The sequence below is a fragment of the Loxodonta africana genome, chromosome 2 (assembly GCF_030014295.1).
Source record: "Loxodonta africana isolate mLoxAfr1 chromosome 2, mLoxAfr1.hap2, whole genome shotgun sequence".
Taxonomy (NCBI): domain Eukaryota; kingdom Metazoa; phylum Chordata; class Mammalia; order Proboscidea; family Elephantidae; genus Loxodonta; species Loxodonta africana.
This window is the reverse complement of record NC_087343.1, coordinates 57,702,214-57,716,340: the sequence shown is the minus strand read 5'-3', so window position 1 is coordinate 57,716,340 and position 14,127 is coordinate 57,702,214.

Here is a 14,127-nt window from a genome sequence, read left to right as displayed (position 1 = left end):
AAGAGTCATGCTAATGTGCAGTTAAGGGAAGTTCTATAAGTAAAAACTAAGGCTTAGTGGAAGTCATTAGAGAAGACGCTGCAGACATTTTCTTTTTTAAATTATCAAGTGACTATCAAAAGCATGTGAAATAATCAATTATGTACTATTCTATATACTTGGCAAGAAGTCTGTTAATGCATCTTAAAGAGCTACTGAAACGGCTTTCTGTAATACCTAGTCGCAGCTGAAAAAATTAATCAAAGGGACTCACATTTGATTGGGAAAAAAACGTTTCAAAGTTTCTGGTTCTGCTTCTTTTATTGCTCATGTGATTAAACTATGATTTGTTGGATAATAGAAGGATAAAGAAGTTTTCCTTTATTTCACTGTTTGACAGGATGGTGTGCAAGTTAAGATTATATCTAAATAGTAAGTATATTTTTTCTCATATTATTACTCACGTTTTATATCTGTGACCAATTTCAGTCTAAATCCTAAGTGAGAAGTAAAAAATAAATGGCCTTTAGGCATTTTGTCTGTTTACCACTAGAGGACAGTATCTAGTCTTTTATCTATAAAAATCAAGCCCTAAGTATTCTGTTTCCTATATCAGGAAAGGAAACCCTGGTGGTGCAGTGGTAAAGTGTTACAGCTGCTAACCAAGAGGTCAGCAGCTCAAATCCTCAAGGCACTCCTTGGCAGCTCAAATCCTCAAGGCGCTCCTTGGCAGCTCACACCCTCAAGGCGCTCCTTGGCAGCTCAAATCCTCAAGGCGCTCCTTGGCAGCTCACACCCTCAAGGCGCTCCTTGGCAGCTCACACCCTCAAGGCGCTCCTTGGCAGCTCACACCCTCAAGGCGCTCCTTGGCAGCTCACACCCTCAAGGCGCTCCTTGGCAGCTCACACCCTCAAGGCGCTCCTTGGCAGCTCACACCCTCAAGGCGCTCCTTGGCAGCTCACACCCTCAAGGCGCTCCTTGGCAGCTCACACCCTCAAGGCGCTCCTTGGCAGCTCACACCCTCAAGGCGCTCCTTGGCAGCTCACACCCTCAAGGCGCTCCTTGGCAGCTCACACCCTCAAGGCGCTCCTTGGCAGCTCACACCCTCAAGGCGCTCCTTGGCAGCTCACACCCTCAAGGCGCTCCTTGGCAGCTCACACCCTCAAGGCGCTCCTTGGCAGCTCACACCCTCAAGGCGCTCCTTGGCAGCTCAAATCCTCAAGGCGCTCCTTGGCAGCTCACACCCTCAAGGCGCTCCTTGGCAGCTCACACCCTCAAGGCGCTCCTTGGCAGCTCACACCCTCAAGGCGCTCCTTGGCAGCTCAAATCCTCAAGGCGCTCCTTGGCAGCTCACACCCTCAAGGCGCTCCTTGGCAGCTCAAATCCTCAAGGCGCTCCTTGGCAGCTCACACCCTCAAGGCGCTCCTTGGCAGCTCACACCCTCAAGGCGCTCCTTGGCAGCTCACACCCTCAAGGCGCTCCTTGGCAGCTCACACCCTCAAGGCGCTCCTTGGCAGCTCACACCCTCAAGGCGCTCCTTGGCAGCTCACACCCTCAAGGCGCTCCTTGGCAGCTCACACCCTCAAGGCGCTCCTTGGCAGCTCACACCCTCAAGGCGCTCCTTGGCAGCTCACACCCTCAAGGCGCTCCTTGGCAGCTCACACCCTCAAGGCGCTCCTTGGCAGCTCACACCCTCAAGGCGCTCCTTGGCAGCTCACACCCTCAAGGCGCTCCTTGGCAGCTCACACCCTCAAGGCGCTCCTTGGCAGCTCACACCCTCAAGGCGCTCCTTGGCAGCTCACACCCTCAAGGCGCTCCTTGGCAGCTCACACCCTCAAGGCGCTCCTTGGCAGCTCACACCCTCAAGGCGCTCCTTGGCAGCTCACACCCTCAAGGCGCTCCTTGGCAGCTCAAATCCTCAAGGCGCTCCTTGGCAGCTCACACCCTCAAGGCGCTCCTTGGCAGCTCACACCCTCAAGGCGCTCCTTGGCAGCTCACACCCTCAAGGCGCTCCTTGGCAGCTCACACCCTCAAGGCGCTCCTTGGCAGCTCACACCCTCAAGGCGCTCCTTGGCAGCTCACACCCTCAAGGCGCTCCTTGGCAGCTCACACCCTCAAGGCACTCCTTGGAAACTCTATCCGGCAGTTCTACTCTGTCCTACAGGGTTGCTATGAGTCAGAATCGACACATAGGCAGTGGGTTTGGTCTTTTTTTTTGGTTGTATCAGGAAGAGCGGAGGCACGAAAGGCTGTTAAATTCTGTCTCAGGCTTATCATTGTGAAATCATCTAAGGTAGAAATAAATTTCAAATCAAGTCCATTTATTTGTTGGTGACTCCACAGCAACTAACAACCAGTGACTCAAGGCCTGCCACGCGCCAGGTGCTCTGCTAGATGGGTCATACGCATTACCTCTGAACACCACATTGTCCTCATTTTACAGATGAGGAAACTGAAGCTCAGAAAAGTCATGTAACTGCCCCCAAGTTCCAATTGTACAACCAGGGCTTAATCCAGGTTTATGAAGCCAGATTTGGATGGGTGAATTAAAAAAATGGAAAATTTCCAATGATGTCACTATCCAATTTCCTGATCTGAGAAGAGATCCAGGGGAGTTTATTCCACCCAGTAGGATGTTCGACAGTTCACTCTGATGATGGGAGATTATAAACAGCTAAAGATAAATAACGGCAACAACTCTAAATGAACAACTGTAAATTTACAGCTAGACAGATTTTAGCAAAACAGCTACTTTATCTAGGTAGACTAGGACTTCTGTTTCAAATTCCACTTAATCTATTTTGCATCTCTCTGTTTGCTTGAATGTAATTAAACTATGATTTGTTGGGTAATAGAAGGATAAAGAAGTTTTCCTTTATTTCACTGTTTGACAGGATGGTGGGATCACTTAAGGGGCCAGCAATAACAAGATTGTTTACTTACTAAAAGGCGCTGTCTTTCTCCCTGAGACCTGGAGTCAACCCTCTTCGACCACCCTTTATTGGATGATCAAAATCTGAGTGGCACGTGCCTAGGCAAGGTGCCATTTTTACCTATAATGTCTTTGGATCTTGACGATATGATTTCTGCTATGAAATTGTGCCAGAATGACTTCCTATCTTTCCACAAATGAGGTTGCATTTGACAGTAATTTGCATTACATTTACCCCACACAGGAGCTATTGCCTAGAGAGCACTCGGTCTCCATTACTGGTGGTGGAAAAGGAGAGTGGTAATGGTGCCACAACGCGTGAACGTCATCAGTGTCGATGAATCAATGTTACACGTAAAAATTGTGCAATTGGCAAATGTTTTGTTATATATATTTTTACCAGGATAAAAAAAATATAACCACATATTAAATTGAAAATGATCCATTGAAATTGGTCAGACATGCATTTTATGCCATCTGTGTTAGTAAATACCAATTTCTATATTGTTATCCTGAATCTGAACCTGTTCACTAGATTAGGATGAATTTAGGGCTCTTCTTTATAATGCTCTTGTATTTCTGGTCTAGATGCTATTTAACAACCTGATTCTATTTTTTTTACATGAGAGTTGGAAAACAGAACTTCAGCCCTGGCTCTACTAATTACACGCAGAAGGCAGCGTCCAGATTCGTACTGCATGAAACACATCCTACCCCAAAATAAAACTATTTGAGTCTTAATCTTCAGAGACATGAATAAAAATATGCAGTATATGTCACTGATGGTTGTTTTGTGTACAAGACCAAAAATTACCGTTTTGTTCAAGAAACGCTTTTATGGTAATATTTATACTTAATAATAGTATTATTAAATAATAGTAATTTTATATTAATTTTAAATATTTTATATTTCTTTTATTTGTAATATTTATGTTATTTATAAATATTATTATATGTATTTTTATTTATAATAAACATTATTATAATAATTGCTTATAGCCTTACCAAGTCATTTCTTTATTAAGTGTGTGAAATGTAAAGTTATAGAGCTACAAAATCTGAGGAACAAAAGTACATGGAGACTTTATATATGCCACACATATTCCAAACACTCATTTCAATTGAGTAAGACATTAGGCACTTTGAACCTAGAAACGTGTCTTGACTGGGATCAGGTTTTAAATTGCCTCTTCTCCTCTGGGAGCTTGGAGCAGCTGTTGTTTTCCAGATGAGCCTGTTAATGTGGACTTACTTTTTTTTAATTACTTCTTTACTCTAATGATAAATAACCTAGTTAATCCAATTAACTAAAAAGCCTTTGAAAGAGAACAACACGTAAGAATGTTGAAATCCGTCTGTAGGGTAACAGCTTGTTGTGTGGAGTAGTGCTACCACAACAGTGGTATAACAAGGAAACTCTTACGTCCACACATGAGGCAGATTCAGTTACAGTTTTACTTTACTTTCCAAGGCCTCAAGCCTTTCTCCTGGGCCTTTGATTTATATTTCCTTACTCAAGGCAACAACAGCTGAGTTTGACAGATGCAAGATTAAAATCATAACAGATCAGGTGACTCAACATTTCCATTCTGATAAGATTCGGATACTAATCTTACCAGTGCAATGATTGCTGAGCAATAACTGGCTCTCCATAGATTTTTAAAGCCTCAAATTCAATAAGCATAAGGGGAATACATGAAATATAAATAAGTAAATACAATTTTTTAATTAAACTTTTTATCTTGAGGTAACTGTAGATTCACATGCAGCTGTAAGAAATACAGAAAGATCTTGTATACGCTTTAGCCGTGATGGTAACATTTTGCCAGACTAGAGTACAAATATCACAGCCAGGATACTGGCATTGATACAGTCAAAATACAGAACCGAATATAATTTCCTAGAAAAGTAATATTCTCCTGAATCAGACCATCAGTCTATTTATCTAGGATCTGTCCGTGACACCAAGGGACACTTATAAGGGAAGAGAACAGTAGATTCTCTCTCTCTGACAGCATCCTCAAAACTTAATGTACCTGAACATTTGCAATTTATCTTAAATTGCTTCCAAGAGAGAGAGCTTAATCATGAGCATATCTAATTCTTGTCTTCAATTCACTTTCATTGTTTGCTTTTGCAGATCCCTCCTCCATCCTGCCTTGGGCCCCTGGCAGCTTCATCAACAGGGCCCTAGGCCACCTGACTCCTGTGTAGGCTTGGCAGAAACCCAGAGGGCAGGAGGTGAGTGAAGTCAGTATTTATTCCCTTGTCTCCATCCCACCACACCCCACCCCAACCCTGCTGAACCAGCTTAGGTTGGCTTTGTTTCTCTCGGAAGGCCATGGCTCCTGATGGTCACTTCTCTCCACACATCTCTCCTCTCCGAGGGTTGTAACCATTCCTGCACTTGCTCTTCAGGCTAAGAGTGGGAGGTACTTCATGATCCCTATTGATTTCCCTCATCCCTGACCACAGTTCTGTAAAGAGTCCCTTCATTCAACCATCTTTTGTCACTCCCTTTGAGCATGCCATCTTCAGGACCTCAAACAATACATTTGGTGAACACTAATTGACCACTACCTTCTTCCTAATACCATCGCCTCCCTTGGGTTTATGGACACTGCTCTCCCTAGTTTTTCTTCTCAAAGATGTAAGAGGAAGTCAAGGATGAAACCCCCCGGGAACATCGACATTTAAAAAGAGAGCAATGGAAAAGAACAGGACACATGTGCTGAGGCTCCCATGTTAACTTCCCAGACTCTGATTCTTACCTTGACAGCAACTAGATGCCTCTTTCTAGAGCCCCCACAGGCCACTAAAGTTAAACATGTCATGGCGTCTTCTGTGACGTGCTGTCCAGATCCCCCTTCAGGAATAAAGGACTCAGTCACCCAGCTGCTGGAGTGTTACTGGAAGACAGCCTTCAGCTGATTGCCCTCTTTAGGGGTCACCTTTTCTGAAGAACACTGCCTTATCCAAAGCCGTGCCTCCGTCCAGTTTGCATCCAATGATTAATCAATGAGTCAGGCGTAAAGCCCTGGCCTTCTTGTCCCAACTGGGGACAACTGATATTATCTATTGCTGCATAATAAATGATTCTCAAACTAGCAACTTACTACAACGAACATTTATTTTCTTACAATTTCCAAGGGTCAGGAATCCAGGAGTATCTTAGCATCAGATTTTGTTTCAGGGTTTCTCATGAGGTTGCTTTCAAACTCTCGGCTGGGGCTGCAGTCATCCGAAGGGGCTGGAAGAAGATCCACTTCTGCCGTTGGCAGAAAGCTGCAGTTCCTCCTTACATGGGCTCACAACATGGCAATAACTGGTTTGTCAAAAATCCCTTTTTCTACAGAAGGTGGGCTTCCTTAATGATATCCTACCCAGGGTATAAGTTTTCAGTCACTTTCAGTTATTAGAATAGGTACCGCTAGCTGTTGAAACAATGATTGACTCTCCTAAAGATTAAATGAAGTGTATTATAGAACTTTACTTTCATACCCACTTTATGGCTCTGTTCTCCTCTCCCACCTCCTCTTCCCACCCCCACAGTGGAATAGGAGTGTGGTCTGGTTCACACGCACCTGCCAGTGTCTTTCCATTGCATTCCCTACTGCAGTTGTCCAGGGAGGAGGATCCCAGTTTATTATCCTTGTGCTCAATATGGACAGATGGAGGCTGACAGCATCATCTGACAAAGGAGTTGCTTCCAAGCAGCTCCCGTAAGTGGTGAGGGTCCCTTATAAGAGAGATTCATTCTCAACTTCAGGCCCAGCCCCCGAACAGGCAACTATGCCCCATTTCTCTGATGTGTGCTTCTCCTTGCCCAATGCTGAGGCCATTCCAGGAAAGACTGAAGCTCCCAATGTGAGGTGGTGGTACTGGTTCTGATTACTGGTTTCTCTTAGTAAGTCCTGCGGGGAAGTGATTGGCCCAACAGCTGTAGTTCTCAGAATTTAGAATGTGACGTGATTAGTTCGTTTCATTCTCAGCTGTGAGCCTTTGGACACTGTTAGTCACCAGCACTTAGCAGCTGTTGCCCATGTTTAAAATGAATCATCTTTCCCCCAACTACACTCTGATCCTACATTGCCTATCTTGGTGAAGGGTACCACCATCCTCCTTGTTGGGTAACCAGCTATCCTAGGACTAAGGAGTTTCCCAGGATGGGGCACTTTCAGTGCTAAAACCAAAAGACCAAGCCTGCTGCAGTCAAGTTCATTCTGACTCATAGTGATCTGATAGGACAGAGTAGAACTGCCTACAGGGTTTCCAAGGAGCAACTGGTAGATTTGAACTGCTGACCCTTTTGGTTAGCAGCCAAGCTCTTAACCTCTGCACCACCAGTGTTCCAAAACTAAGACAGTCCCTGGGAAACTGGGAAAGTTTGTCTTTCTACCTCTAAATTCCGATGACTCCAACTAGCACTTGTGAATAATTCATTTCCTTCCTTTTCCTCTTTGCCATTGCTCTATTATCAAATTATATTGTTCCTCTTCCTTTAACAGCCCTTGTATCTATGCTCCCTTTTCTGTTTTGTTACTATTTTAATTTATGCAGGTGATTCTCAACCTTGGTTGTACATTAGAATCACCTGGGAAGGTTTAGAAACTGGATCCTGGATTCCATCCCCAGAGATTCTGATTTAAATGGTCTGAGGTGGGCCCTGGATGTACAGTTTATTTTTTAATTTTTCCAGGTGAGTCGTATGTGCATTCTCCCACCTGAACTCCTGCTGTTCTGAATGATCTTCCCAACCGCAGAGTCTCCCTCCTCTAATCTGTCCTTCACACTGGAGCCAGAGTTACGTTTCAAAAACACAATACTGATCATATCACCATCCTGCATCACACTCTCCAGTGGGCCCCCATTGCCTTTAGGATAAAAGCCAAACTCTTCAGCACAACAGAAGGGGAACAATGCATGGGGGACGAGGCTGGTGAGGGAGGCAGGGGCCAGGCCATGAGGATCTTGACTCTTATACTAAATTTCTTGAATTTTGCTTCACATCTACCATGCTCTACAGCAACTCCATCTTTTGCTCATGCTCTTCAAACTGTCTAAAATACCCTTTCCCTAACTGTCCATTTACCAAACACTTATTGATCCATTTATTCATTTAAAAGTGATTTACTCAGCACCTACTATGAACAAAGCAGTAGGGATACAATAATGAATAAAACAATAATAGTCGTAGATGTCACCCTCAGAGCAAGTAGCCTAGATCACTAAAGAGAGCATGGCCATCCTCTCTTAGCCCAGGTAGAATTGACCACCCCCTTTTCTGTATTTACATTGTTACCTGAATATGCCTGTACAACAGCACCTGTAATCCTTACTACAGATCTTTATTTACACGTATGTATCTTTCTAAACACTATAGTGTAAGTGCCTTGAGGTCAAGATTTACATTGTTGGTTTCATCTTTTTATCGCCGGCACCAAGCAAAGTGCTCAGCACATAGCACATGCTCAGTAAGTAGTTTGCCAAATAAAGGTGAGGGAGACACACAGAATGGTCTAGCCTGACTTCCCACATGACTTCTTGAGAGCTTTGAATTTGGTTTCCTTCATCTGTTACAAATCTCACAGTTCTATACTTTTCACTAGAATGGGTGAATTATGAAATAATTTGCCATATATTCAGAATGGTCTAAACTGCAAATAGGCATTGTGTGTGACTGGAAGGAAGAATCCTCCAGCACAGGGGAAGTGAGGAAATGGCTGATCCATTTTCCATATGGGTCCTAACAATAAAATAATACCTGAAGTCATCAGCAGAGATTATATTACGCCATCACCTTTTACGGTGGAATGTTCCAAAAAAAAAAAAAAAAAAAATCTGAAGATAAAAGAAAATAAAAGGGAAAATGGAGTTTGTGTTTTTGGACAAGGGTCATCAATTGCTCCAATTTCTGTAGTTAGCTCTGGGCATGAACCCTGAAGAGAGCTGCAGGAAGTCCTGTGGCATTCAGTGGAGCCACTGGTAGAACTTCCACTTTACTCCCCACTGGGAATTCCCTGACCCATGACAGTGCTTCCTAGGAGCCGGAAGAACCATGCTGTTGCCTCCCCATTGTCCCCTCCTGTTTTGTCAGTTACTCTGGAATACATGACATTATCAGTACAATGATTCTTACTGATCTCAAGCTCTCAGTGAAAAGGTTTTCTATTTTCTCAGAGTGGGGCATACACAAGTTCAGGCTGCATGCAAACTCTGAATGCCCTGTGAGGGCTCCAGAAAGAGGCTTCTAGTTGCTGACAAGGTAAGAATCAGAGTTTGAGAAGTTTTGCTGGGAGCCTCAGCTCATGTATCCTGCTCCTATAAACATTAAACCTTAGGAAACACTATGGAGCAGTTCTACTCTGCACACATGGTGTTGCCATCAGTTAGAATCAACTCCATGACAACTAACAACAACATGGTCTTAGTTATCTAGTGCTGCTATAACAGAAATACCACAAGTGGATGGCTTTAACAAATAGAAATTTATTCTCTCATAGTCTAGTAGGCTACAAGTCCAAATTTAGGGTATCACCTCCAGGGTAAGGCTTTCTTTTTTGGCTCTGAAGGAAGGTCCTTGTCATCAGTCTTCCACTGGTCAAGGAAATTCGCAGCACGGGATCCCAGGTCCAAAGGACATACTCTGCTCCTGGCACTAGTTTCTTGGTGGTATGAGGTTCCCATGTTTCTCTGCTTGCTTCTTTCTTTTATATCTCAAAAGAGATTGGCTCAAAACACAAACCGATCCTGTAGATTAAGTCCTGCCTCATCAACATTAATTGCTGCTAATTCCATCTCATTAACATCATGGAAATAGGATTTACAACACATAGGACAATCACAGCAGATGACAAAATGGTGGATAATCACACAATACAGGGAATCATGACCTAGCCAAGTAGACAGATATATTGGGGGGACATAAGTCAATCCACGACAAACATCAACAAAGCTGGTATTAACACAACGACAATAAGCGTACCTAGAGACTCACTGCATCCCAGTTCTTTGTGAATTTTCACTGGTAGGAAGACATCTTTAGAGATGTATAACACACAAAAGACCACACGCTAAGTGTAAGATCAGGCTACTGGAGAAATTCAGGCTTCTAGAGAAGCTCAGGCTTAAACGGGGCTTTACAGGTAAAGAATTCTGACCCAAATATTTTACTAAGAAACTGAACTGTTTTTTTGACTGTGCCTGAAAGAACAGCAAGCTCCTGCCAATTCCTCTTTCACCAGCTTTTGCCTGTTGAGCGGTAGCACTTCCGTAGTCAGTTCTTTGTGCTGACATCCACACTTCACCATCCCTGGAAGGGAATCAATATAACACAGCTCTTCTACTATGTACACTCAAGGCTGTCCCAATACTGCCTTTGGGGTAACAGTTAAATACAATTGGGATCTTATTGTGTACCTTTCAGTTGATTCCAACTCATAGGGACCCTATATAACAAAGTAGACTGCTCCAGGGGGTTTCCTAGGGTGTAATCTCTGTGGGAGCAGGTTAGAAGGTCTTTTCTCCTGCAGCACAGCTGGTGGATTTGAACCACTCCGCCGACCTTTGGGTTAGCAGCTGAGCACTTAACCGTTATGCCACCAGGGCTCCTTTTGAAAATATCATGGCAAGACTACTGAAAGTGAAAACAACTTTTTTTTTTTTTTAAGTATCATCACCTTTTTCCTTAACAGCCATTTCTTATATAGTAGATTAAATTTTTGAAATCTTAATTTTATTTACCAACATTTGAGGACTACATAAACTCATGATTTGAAAATAAAAGCATTATTTCATTTAATGTTTGATGTTTTCATTGGATGATTATCATGATTATTAATAAATATTAGTGAATATTAAATGATTTTTTCATTTAGTGTTTGGTGATACAAATTTAAAAGAATTTTAAATTATTTTCCTTAAAATAAAAAGTAACGTTCTCTTCCAACCCCCACATCCTACTCCCCAAAAGTAACTTAACTGTTCTGATTTTTGGTTCTTCTATTATTTTATATAAAATGTGAGCTTGATAAATAATGACAGATTTAAGCATTGTCCCTATTTCCTACTCCACCCAAGTTTGTTAGTTTTATATATATTTTGTCCTTTCATTGGTTATAACTTTATAATTTTAATATATTTAAACCTCTGTGTTTTTATACAAGGAGCTCCAGTGGTGCACAGGTTAAGCACTTGGCTGCTAACCAAAAGGTTGGCAGCTAGCTGTGAGAACCCAATCAGTGGTGCCACAGGAGGAAGACTGGGTGATCTTCTCCCTTTAAAGATTACAGCATACAAAACCCTATAAGGAAGTTCTACTCTGTCACATGGGGTCACTATGATTCAAAAATCAACAAAATTTTTATATATTAACTTTAGACAGAATCTCTGGACTTCCTATCCTGTGCGATGAGATTGTTAAAGCTTTTACACTTTCCTCTCCTTTCCTTCCCTTACCTGTCTCCTAACTTTTATTAGCTATACTGCATTTCAGGAGATAGCATATGGTCAAGAACTGATGGTATTGAAGGAAGAAGTCTAAGCTGTATGAAGGCATTGACGAAAAACAAGTCTCCAGAAATTGATGGAATACCAATTGAGACATTTCAACAAATGGATGCAACAAATGGATAGAAAGAGTGCTCACTCTTCCATGCCAAGAAATTTGGAAGACAGCTACCTGGCCAGCTGATTGGAAGAGATCCGTATTTGTGCCATTCTGATGAAAAGTGATCCAACATAATGTGGAAATTATTCAACAATATTATTAATATCACATGCAAGTAAAATTTTGCTGAAGATAATTCAAAAACCATTGCAGCAGTACATCCACAGGAAACTGCCAGAAATTCAAGACAGGTTAAGAAGAGGACATGGAGCCAGGAATATCATTGCTGATGTTTACCAGAATGATGTTTACCTGTGTTTTATTGACTATGCAGAGGCATTCAACTGTGTTTATCAAAACAAACTACAGGTAACATTGCAAAGAATGGGAATTCCGGAACACTTAATTGTGCTCATAAGGAACCTGTACATAGACCAAGAGGCAGATGTTTTAACAAAACAAGGGGATGCTGCATGATTTAAAGTCAGTAAAGGTGTGTGTCAGGGTTGTATCCTTTCACCACACCTACTCAGTCTGTATGCTGAACAAATAATCTGAGAAGCTGGACTGTATGAAGAACACCGCATTGGGACTGGAAGAAGAGTCGTTAACGACCTGCGATATGCAGATGACACAGCCTTGCTTGCTGAGAGCAAAGAGGACTTGACACACTTACTGATGAAGATCAAAGACCATAGCCTTCAGTATGGATTATACCTCAATTTAAAGAAAACAAAAATTCTCACAACTGGACCAATAAGCAACATCATGATAAATGGAGAAAAGACTGAAGTTGTCAAGGATTTCGTTTTACTTGGGTCCACAGTCAATGCCCATGGGAAAAGCAGTCGAGAAATCAAAAGACACACTGCATTGGGAAAGTCTGCTGCCAAAGACTTCTTTAAAGTGTTGAGAAGAAAAGAAGTCATTTTAAGGACTAAGGTGCACCTGACCCAAATGATGGTATTTTCAATCACCTCGTATGTATGCAAAAGCTGGACAATGAATAAGGAAGATCGATGCCTTTGAATTATGGTGTTGGTGAAGAATACCGAATAAGCCGTGGACCGCCAGAAGAACAAAAAAAACTAACCTTTGGATTAGCAGTCAAGCATAAAGAATTGTGGCACCACAGCTGTTTTATATTCTCTTGTTTACAAAAACTTAGCCAGTTTCCTAATCATACAATTTGGTATACAGATTGACTTCAAGAAAAATGTGAATTCTTCTCAGAGTTCATCTTCTATTCTGATCTGAATCAACAATCTTTTTCAACTGCAGCCAACATCCTGGAGTGTTTTTCTAATCATCCACTCTGACAAAGATGCTGTGATGTGTGACCTAGATCACTCAGAAAATTCTAATATATCTTGGAGTACCACTCCTTCTACAATTTCCAATGCTTTCTCATTCTGGGACTCCTATATAATGGAAAATATGAGAGAAAAATTAAGAAAAGAGAATAAATCTAGGAGGTTTGTTATTCAACTATAAAAATTTTTTCAAGAAGATTGAATAACTTACTCCCACCAAGAAATTTTTCCTTCCCTATTTCATGTTATTTTGGTAATCATTTAATTTTCAATTATTTTTTCCCTTTCTTGATTACTCTCTTTTCAAAGCAAACTATACTTGTGTTATGGATTTACCGTCTTAAGTCTCTCTGAGCAGGCAAGAGAGAACTTTTTTTTTTTTTAATTCTCTTCTGTTCCCTGAATTATCTTTGTTTTTGCCAGAATCATGTGCTTTACTGGTTCCTACAAGTCGTGTGTCTGTGTGTGTGTGTGTGTGTGTGTGTGTGTGTAGTTACTTTTCTTTGATTCCAGGGTGCCAGTTTAGATTTGTGGACTAAGGACTAGTTTTCACAGAAGGGTGGGCCTGCTTCCCCACCAGGCCTCTCCCCGGACGGGGTAAGCAGATGGTATGGGTGAGATGTGTCAAAGGCAGCCTCCACTACAGGCTACACGGCTAGGGCTTCCCCCAAATGCCAGACTGAAGAGAGCTTTATCTGGGGTGCACCAAAACTCTCAGCAAGAGAAGGCCATGTGAAGATGGAGGTGGAGATGGGACTGATGCTTCTATAAGCCAAGGAATACCTGGAGTCATCAAAAGCTGAAAGAGTTAAGAAAGCATTCTTTCCTAGAGCCTTGGAAGGGAGTCAGGTCCTGCCAGCACCTTGACTTTGGGCTTCTGGCCTCCAGAATAGTAAAAAAAATACATTTCTGTTGTTTTAAGCCACCAAGTTTGTGGTAATTTGTTTTGGCAGCACAAGGAAACTTAACCCTAGAAGGGTTAAGCCAACTGACCAAAATTACCAAGCTAGAAAGTTGGGACTTAAACCCACATTGCTCTACATTTATTTGATTTCAAAACCTACATTCCTAATTACTCTGATCTTTGCCGTGAACTCCTTGGAGGTTCAGTTATTTTGTCTTTGTCTTGAGAATAAAGTGGATTTATGGATTTAGCACCAAAAAAAGTCTATTTAGAATTTGTTGGCAAATTAAAAAATCAGTTTCATAAGAAATTAATTGTATCTCATTCAATAGCAGCAGAAAACTACAGCCACATTGAGTTTTCAAAGGCCTTGAATGTTGTGTGGAGAATT